The sequence below is a fragment of the Podarcis gaigeae genome (genome assembly GCF_964106915.1).
Source record: "Podarcis gaigeae genome assembly, chromosome: 5".
NCBI lineage: Eukaryota > Metazoa > Chordata > Lepidosauria > Squamata > Lacertidae > Podarcis > Podarcis gaigeae.
In genome coordinates this window covers 52,021,507-52,030,524 of record NC_139681.1, presented here as the reverse complement: position 1 = coordinate 52,030,524, position 9,018 = coordinate 52,021,507, and the positions used below count along the sequence as shown (strand labels likewise).

The 9,018-nt window shown below is 42.5% G+C and overlaps 1 long non-coding RNA gene across 1 annotated transcript; it reads right to left on the bottom strand.

The window, feature by feature from the left end:
- Window positions 1-2,788: 2,788 nt before the first annotated feature.
- LOC310845322 lies at window positions 2,789-3,346 on the bottom strand. Its single transcript, XR_014564636.1, has 2 exons — window positions 3,282-3,346; window positions 2,789-3,044 (listed from the first exon to the last, which is right to left on the bottom strand). It is a non-coding gene; the product is annotated as an uncharacterized lncRNA (long non-coding RNA).
- Between the last annotated feature and the right edge of the window lie 5,672 nt (window positions 3,347-9,018).

Below are 9,018 nucleotides of genomic sequence, written 5' to 3'. Positions count from 1 at the left end.
AGCCTTTGTGCCTTGACATGCAGCTTGAGGATCATTGCCATTTAGGGCTAGTAACTATTTTAGTGCATGGTTCTCTGGTTCCATCTTGTTCCTTCTTCTAGATGGCATTCTTCACTTCACTGTAGCCTTAAGATTTTTCTGCAGGTGTGCCCTATGAGACAGAGGATATCTTGATGAATAACAAGGTCTCAGGGGCTTAACTGACAGGCAATGGGTCTTGTGATAACACTCAACTTGCTCTCAGGGCCCTCCCATCAGATGTCAAGGAGATGAGTAACTATATAACCTTTAGAAGGCATCTGAAGGCAGCCCTGTATAGGGAAGTTTTTTAGGGTTTAAAGTTTTATTATGCTCTTATATAAATTAGAAGCTGCCCAGAGTGGCAGGGGCAGCTTGGTCAAATGGTCACGGTACAAAATAATAATAATAATAATAATAATAATAATAATAATAATAATAATAATATAGACATTTCTAGCAGATGCACAAAGGATGTTGAGATGGCAAAGATTCACATCCTTTCTCATGCATTCCTACCTTTCACCCTATGGGTGCTCTATCACCTTCACCTGAAGACTAAAAGTTGAAAATAGATTGGATCAATAGGCCTACAAAATGGACACTATGGCCAGCTTGACCCCCCGTGTATGCTAACACATGTAAAATTATTAATCTAAACAATTCTACAAATTTTGCAAATTCCATTTGTAAAATCAACTTGGCTGATAGAAGATCAAGGCTTTTACCTTTCTCATTTCCTTGCTCTTGATTACTATGTGTTTTAATCCCCGTGTTATTTAGTGTACAAACCCATTACCCTGCCTTTTTTTTTGCTGCAGCCAAGATGTTACAAACTATCACTTAAGCTATTCATGTAGCATTTTATCCTTTCTTTCCAAAGACAATTGAGACTTCAGTCAAAGGCCTCTTGATAAAAGGAACTGGAAGCCAGAGTATGAGATGGCAAAATGCCGAAGAGTGCTTTCTGCACACCTGCAAAATAAAACTGTTTTCCATTACTTTCAAAATTATGCCAAAAGATTTTGCTTGTTTACCTCTCTCTCTCTCTCTCTTTTTAGTTCCCATCCCATCCATTTCTCATTTAACCTTGAGGCTCCCTTGATTCCACCCCTCCTCATTGAATTCATAACAATGATTATTTTCTTTGTTGGGTACGTTCTGTATAATTATGTTGCCACTACAGTCATCATGGGAACATTTACTTAACCTGGTCTGAAGCTTCCCTACGCATGGCATTCAATTAGATTTAAAAGTAGGTGACGTGTAACATCTGTGCTATATTGTTCAGTTTAGAGAAATAGCTTAAGGTTGCTAATAGTGCATTAGTGGAACATTGAATAAAGATCAGAGAATGCAGATATAGCTTGTTTATACTTCTACTGTTGGACTTTCTCACATCTTTGGGAAAGGGTTTGATGTTGCTCTGGGCTTCCTTTCTGAACACCTGTAATACCATGTTTTTCTTGATTAGTTCACTGTCATAAGTTCTTATGACTATACACAACAAAAACTAGTATTTTCTGGCAACTCTGCACATTGCTACCTGAAGCTTGCTTAATAAGTCTCATATTGATTATTTTTTTAAAAAAACAACATCACAAAATACCATCATGTCTGTTCTAACATTCTGTTTCTGGAAATATACTGACAACCTCTATACCCAACGAGCATTGGCTTTTCCAGTTACCAAGTTATAGAAATCAAGTAATATTTCTCATAACCTTTGGAGCCGTGGCAGTCTGTGAGTTCCAAAAAACATATATGATATGACTGCTGATGCTGACAAGCTGTGGTTATAATTAAGTGCAAATAGTTGATACAGGTGAGCTCTGCTCATATGCAGCAAAAACCAGGTAGTTCTGATATGACCTTTTGTGAGAAAGCAAAGTCCACCCTAGCAGACCAAAGCTTATGGCTCCCATGTGTTTGAAAGACTGTAAGAATGAGCTTGTGGCGTTTGCCTCCTAGGTGGGTCATAAGGAAAGGGTTAAAATGAGTGTGATGTGATTGGCCAGTGAGAATGCAAGGGGGGAGTAAAAGTTAGAGTGGGAGGTTTTGAAAGTCAGTTGAGGTTTGGGAGTTGAAGAAGGAAGAGGGAGGATTAGGTGTGGGTTGGTAGAGTTGTATTGTGAGAGAGTGAGAGGAATTGTCAGGTGGAGTCAGATAGATAGTTGGAATAATCAGTTTGGAGTTGTTAGGAATTAAGATTAAGAAACAGACAAGAGAAAAATAAACTGAAACCATACGCTAGTTCCTGCATTTAAAAATAAACTTGATTATTTGTTTATGTTAACAACTGTCTGGACTCTGTGTGTCCCCGTGAGAAAAGGGGTGGTAGCAGCGAAGAAAGCAATCACAGTGGTGGCACAGGGTTAATAGACCGTCAAGCGTCCGGGGGCCCTGTGTGATCGCCACAGAGCTTTAACATGAGTTTGACTGAACAATGCTGGTACCTTGACAAGCTTGGAGACGGGCAGCTTGTCCACCAAATGGTGATTATACCATGTTGGGGTCCCTAAATCTTGAACCAGGGTCTATCTAGTATAAATTACCAATGAAGAACTTGGGACTGAGTGTAGCATTGGCACCACCAGTACTTGAAGAAATAAACGCCCATAAAATGGCAACAGTAGGAGGGTTAACAAACTGAAGGACACCACCCTCTTTCTATGTTCCTCCCGATGGACACAGATACACCCCTGCTTTAAGCTGTTTATATACTGTCTTCTGTTGTATATTACCGTATTTTTCGTCCCATAGGACGCTCCGTCCCATAGGACGCACCTAGTTTTTTTGGGGGGAAATAAAAGGGAAAAAATTCCCTTTATTTCCCCCCAAAAACCAGGTCAGGGAAACCGAACCAGGTTGAGGAACAGCGGGATGGTGGCGCTGCACCTCCCTGCTGTCCCCCGAGCTTGTGGGGCTGGCCAATGTCTGACCGGTGTGAGGGGCGCTCTGCTTCAGGGCGCCCCTCACGCCGGGTGGCAGGCTGCTATCCGCAGCGTGGGGAGCCCTGCGGGGAACTCCTGCAGGGCTCCCCATGCTGCGGATGTCTGTCAGGTGCGCGGGGTGCTCTGCTTCAGGGTGCCCTGTGCGCCGGGCGGCAGGCTGCTATCCACAGCCTAGACAGTCCTGCGGGAACTCCCGCAGGGTTGCCTAGGCTGCGGATGTGTTCCCTAAGCGCCGGGTGCTCTGCTTTCAGCGCGCCCAGTGCTGCGGGAAGCAGGCTGCTATCCGTAGCCTAGACAGCCCTACGGGACCTCCTGCAGGGCTGCCTAGGCTGCGGATGTGTTCCCGAAGCGCCGGGCGCTCTGCTTTCAGCGCGCCTGGTGCTCTGGGAAGCAGGCTGCTATCCGCAGCCTAGACATCCCTGCGGGACCTCCCGCAGGGCTGCCTAGGCTGTGGATGTCTTCCTGAAGCCTGGAGAGTGAGAGGGGTCGGTGCGCACCAACCCCTCTCACTCTCCAAGCTTCAGCAAAAGCCTGCATTCGTCCCATAGGACGCACCCAGATTTCCCCTTCATTTTTGGAGGGAAAAAAGTGCGTACTATAGGGCGAAAAATACGGTATTTACTACAAAGCTCAATGACTAAGCCCTTTGGGGATGAAACATCTGATTACTGGAGTGACATCTGAGCACTGAACCACTGATATATTACAAGTGGACTCTTTATTTACTGTGTTTGAGATTATTTAAGATAAAACCTATTTTGGAAAGAAACTACTTTAGCCATTTCATGACCATTTATTGTTTGTTTACAGATAGTTGCCTTGGTGATATTATCTTGTGTCTATTGCACTACTCTTTTAACTTCTAGATTCCTAATTCTAGCTTGCTAATCTCATTGCACAATCCTATGCCTATAGGTTCAGAAGTAAATCCCACTGTTTTCAATAGGGCTTACTGCCATTTACAATGTGTACAGGACTGCAACCTCAGAGAGTTAGCACAGATTACATTTCATTCCCTGATCATACAAGCTACACATCCAGTTTCCTTAAGATTTCTGTTTTCCCCTTGCCCCCTTGCACTCCCCATTCACTCAGCATTTTATTGCTTTCCTTGTTGCTTTCAAATGCTGCCTCCTGCTCTTTCACTTTTGCTTCTCCTCCAGATAATTATTCACAGTTCTGTTGTTTCTAGCTTCCAGAATGCCCCGCTGCAGTCTACATCCTCTTCTCTCTCCCCCACCCCTCATCCTTTTGAGGATGGGGGGGAGTTATATACATTAAACATAATTCTGAAAAATTACTTAATTTTTTTCCTAGGGAGAAAAATTTACCACCATCTTTTAAAATTTTATTCCAAGTACAAATTATTTCTGACATATGCTTTTTGTGAAGAAAACTGTTTTGGAATAGATGAATGTTTTCTCTTTTTAAAAACTTGCCTAGTTCCTTACACACAAAGGAAAAGAGTAAGAAAGACGATCTTCATGAGGCAAGAACAAGTGCAGAAGTGAATTCACCTTTACCGCTTTGCTTCAGGTGGGTTGGGAATAGGGATCCATTAGAGCAAAACTTCACCGCATAATTAGAGGGAAATGGGGTTTCCTCCTCCCTTGCTTTCCTAATTGTTTTTATCACCTTAAACCTGTCCATGGACTGATAATTTATCTTACCCTGGATTTAGGAGCCTGGCATAAAAGGAACTCACTCACCAGGAGGTCTTTTCCCAAGTGTGTCCAGCTCTAATTTTAACAGAAATGCTTTGTACATATAATTATAAAACCAAGGGCCACTAAGTGCAGTCACGGAGCAAAATCTCGACTGTTCTCTACTCTGTTTTAATTATGAAGCCTTAGAGCAAGAGAAGAAGGAAAAAAATCTGTTTCAAAGTGAACTTGCTGTACAGGCCTCAATAGAGTTAAAGGAGAAACATTTTAAGCTGATGAGCTGACACTTGTAGAAGCAAATATATTAAATAAATCATGATTCGTTTTGGGGGGCTAAGACTGACTTGCATCAACTCCTGGAAAAACCGGATCCTTAATGAGTGACAGTTTGGTGTTTTCTGTCACTTCCTACAGTAATGGCCCCAAGCTGACACTGCTCTGTGGGAGTTTAATACTTCTGAACAAAAGTTTTTTTGGAGTGAGATAGACAAGGTAGAAATCCCAAGGTGACTGAAAGGAATGTCTAATGACTGGAAAGACATATTTACCGGCAGTCTGTATGTAAGCTGTGACAGTTGACAGGGCTTGATTGTAATAAATATAGTTGATGAAGAGAGGACTGACAGGTGAGGACAGTGAGAGAAAAAGAGTCAAAAGAGACTGCATTGGCTGAACCTTATTAACGGTAAGTTGGTAACAAAGCCGAAAGTCATGAAAGTGGATATTTTGAACTGAAGCCTAAACAGTGAAATGCCTCCAGTCTTTTCCATGCTTCTACAACAGGCAACAATTTGTTGACCTTTCCCCCCTCAGCTCCTTTAGCAGTAATCCAGACCAGGGTAGAATGGAAGTGTTAGGGGCAACTGATAGGCACCATGTTATGATTAATCCCTCTACCAGATTATTCCCACTGATCAAGGTTGTAACGATTGTTTCCACTTCTCCAACTTTTGATCAGGGGATATGATATCTGCCACCGTGGCTCTGCAAAAAGATGTGATTTTGCTTCCAGGAAGAAAAATAAAGATTGAATCCTCCATTCCTTCTAAAGGAAATTAGCTAAACAACCCAGCATGTGCTTCTCTAGGAGCAAAAAGAGTTGTCTCCAAAAATTGGCTACTCTATAGCCCATGAAATAATAACTCTTTCTTTTTTTAGTAGGAGACTGAGGCTAGCATTTGAATTTCCATTAATGCTGCAGTCCCTCACCACACAGAGCGAAAAAAACATCACTCACTGAAATTAAACACCATGTTTTCTTAATATCATATGTGCTGCTTTCTATGCTTGGCATTTGATATCATTAACTCTTAATCATACCCGCCACTTATTTTTAACAATGATCATTCAGAAGTTCGTTTGTGTGAATGCATGTGTGTGTGTGTCTTCTCTGATGATAGACTGAAAGGGTGCTAGTTCTGACAATTTTTTAATAAATTGGGGTGGAGTATGCTATGTTGCCTGAAGGAATGCAAGCAAAAATTACAAGTTCTTAATGTAGAGGTTAATAAGACACAAAAGAACCCTGCATTCTAAATGGCTGCTGATTATTCCATCCAGCCTCTCAAAGATGTTTGTTGTAAAGTTTAACACCTGATTTAATGGTAAAGAATACTTCTTTTTCAATATATTTTCACTTTTAAGGTGCAGATCAATTGGTTTTATTGGCATCTGAAAAGGCCATTAAAGGAAAAGCCATCATAAGAGGTTTGCGATTCCCCTTCTCCATACCACAGTAGCTTCAAGTATCGCTGCCACAAAACAAATTCAGGGAAGTGTGGGGCGGTGGGGTGGGGGGAGAGAACCTGATGAGGCCATGCGGGCGCATGACAAAGGCCTCTCCAGCAGCACAATTCTTATGTGTCAGTCATTTTAATGTTCTTTCTTTGTTGGCTGCCTGTCTCCCACAAGGCTGTGGTTCAGGCAACTTTACTTAACACGGCTACCTTTCTCTTGGTGGCAGCATTCAGAGAGGCAGCCATCAGCATGGAAGATGTCAGCCTAATTGACACACATACCCACTCGCCAATATGTACACACAATGGGCCTGATTCCCAGCTGTCAAAGCAGAGTGCAGCGTGAAGTTTCCCGCAGTAGACAAGCTTGATTTACACCAGCCGAGATTCTTATATTCGATGCAAATATTCTGTCAAATCGACATATTCCCGCTATAGGTGTTTAACATATTTCTACACAAGCACATATGTACTCCCCCCTCCCTCCCGCATACTATGTCTGTGATTAGGGTGAAATGCATACTCATTTTCCAGCTTGGGGATGAAAAATCTGAGTATTCATTCATTGGCTCCCAAGGTAAGCCCTGTGAGGATAACACAACAGGGTCACACAGAACATGTGGGAAGGGACATGTATACTGACAAATGTCTGTACAGAGCTTCTGGGCATACTGATTTGCACTTGCTCAGCCCCCCCCCCACATATGATCAGGAACCTTCTGAAACGAGGGTAGCCCGTTGCACATTGTCGGAAAAAGAGCAAATGGATCACCCAAAAGAGGACACAGATTTGCATGGGATAAAATATACGCTGAGATGAAAAATTAGAATCAAGGACTATAATTAAAATTAAAAATAGCTCCTGTTTCAGTGGGGGGAGACTGTGAATAGATGTTTTATATTCCTGCTCTTTCTGCTGTCCAGTTGCCCTTTGGGGAGGAGTGGCTTCACGGATCTTGCTCTCCTTGCTTAACTTTAAACTGGACTTGGACTGGACACTCCTTCAAATACGGAATGCTTTCGAACAGAGAATTGTCCTCTGACAAACCCTTCAAATAAAGGACTTTAGAGGAAGACACATGGCCATCCTATCCAAAACTAGGGCTAATATGCACACTGTACAGACTGTTCATGATTCTTACAGACCACTGCCAGTTGACTTTGACAGCCATGAGAATGGCTGACTCATCATAAAAGCCACTACTAGTTTCTTCCCTCTAATTCAAATTGTGTTTTTTTCATCCAGTTTGTCTTAATCACCTTAATTTAATCTGTTTGTTTCCAGCCTCTGCCTTCAGATCTGGATAATTCTCCATTGCCACCAAGTTGGTGAGAAATACAGTTTCTAATGTTTCCTGGCTCAATGTTTTTTGGTTTTTGTTTTTTTGAACTTGGATAGATTTATTCTGTTAACAGCTGAAGATGTGGTGAAAGTTTGGGAGCATGTGTGTTGGGATGTATTCCTTCAGCAGTGTAAAAAAACACAGCTAAACATTCAAGCACATGGGACTTCCTGTGAATGTCTGTGCCCGGGATAAGTGATGCGATGGTAAAACAACACAGTGAATTGAATAGCTCAGGGCCAGGGCACATTATACAGCATACCCCATAGCTACTTTAGATTTGTCCATGTGACAGTGATCTGTTTATGATACCATGCAGATCGGAGAATTTGCCTCCCATGCTTTAGCAAATGTTCCCCAACCCAAACAATGCAAGGTCTGCATATTAATGACTTAGCACATGGAGAGAACCACCACATGGCTGCCATATTTTATGCAACAGGCCTGGGTGATGCTCTTCTTTCTGTGAAACAGACCTTTAATATTGCCAATTTTTTAATGGTTACAGAATGACACCTGCAAAGTACGAAAGAAAATAATAAATGTAGATAATACATTCCCTGGGTGATGTGTTCATAACCAATTTGCTGGAATAGGCAGTACAACGTTTGGGTGATGTTAGCAGTAGTGCACCAGAAAATACAGTAGAAGCAGCACTTGGGGGGGGAGAGAGAAATAGGCCTTTTGGATAATTTTAGACTTCCTTAGCACTCATATCATTAGCCAGGGATGACTAGTCTGTTGTCTCCAGATGTTGTTGGATTATAACTTTCATGAGCCCTAGCTAGCAAAGCAAAAGCTCAGGAGTGCTGGAAGCTGTAATCAACAATATCTATAGGGTTGTAAGTTAGCTTCACTTTCTGGCAGTTTATTCTTCCCACTCATTCTGTCCCTCAAACACCATCCTACATTTAGTAAGACTCCTATACACCTGACCACTTCCTGAAGAAATGTCTGCTGCGCTTTGCTAAGTATGTGCAGAGGTTGAAACCCCCAACCCCCATGCCTATATTTAGATAGGACCTATAACTCCTACCTAAAGGTAAAAGTAAAGGACCCCTGACAGTTAAGTCCAGTCGTGAACGGCTCTGGGGTTGTGGTGCTCATCTCGCTTTACTGGCGTTTGTCCGCTTCCACAGACAGTTTTTCTGGGTCATGTGGCCAGCATGACTAAGCCGCTTCTGGCGAAACCAGAGCAGTGCACGGAAACATCATTTACCTTCCCACCAGAGCGGTACCTATTTATCTACTTGCACTTTGACGTGCTTTCGAACTGCTATGTTGGCAGGATCAGGGACTGAGC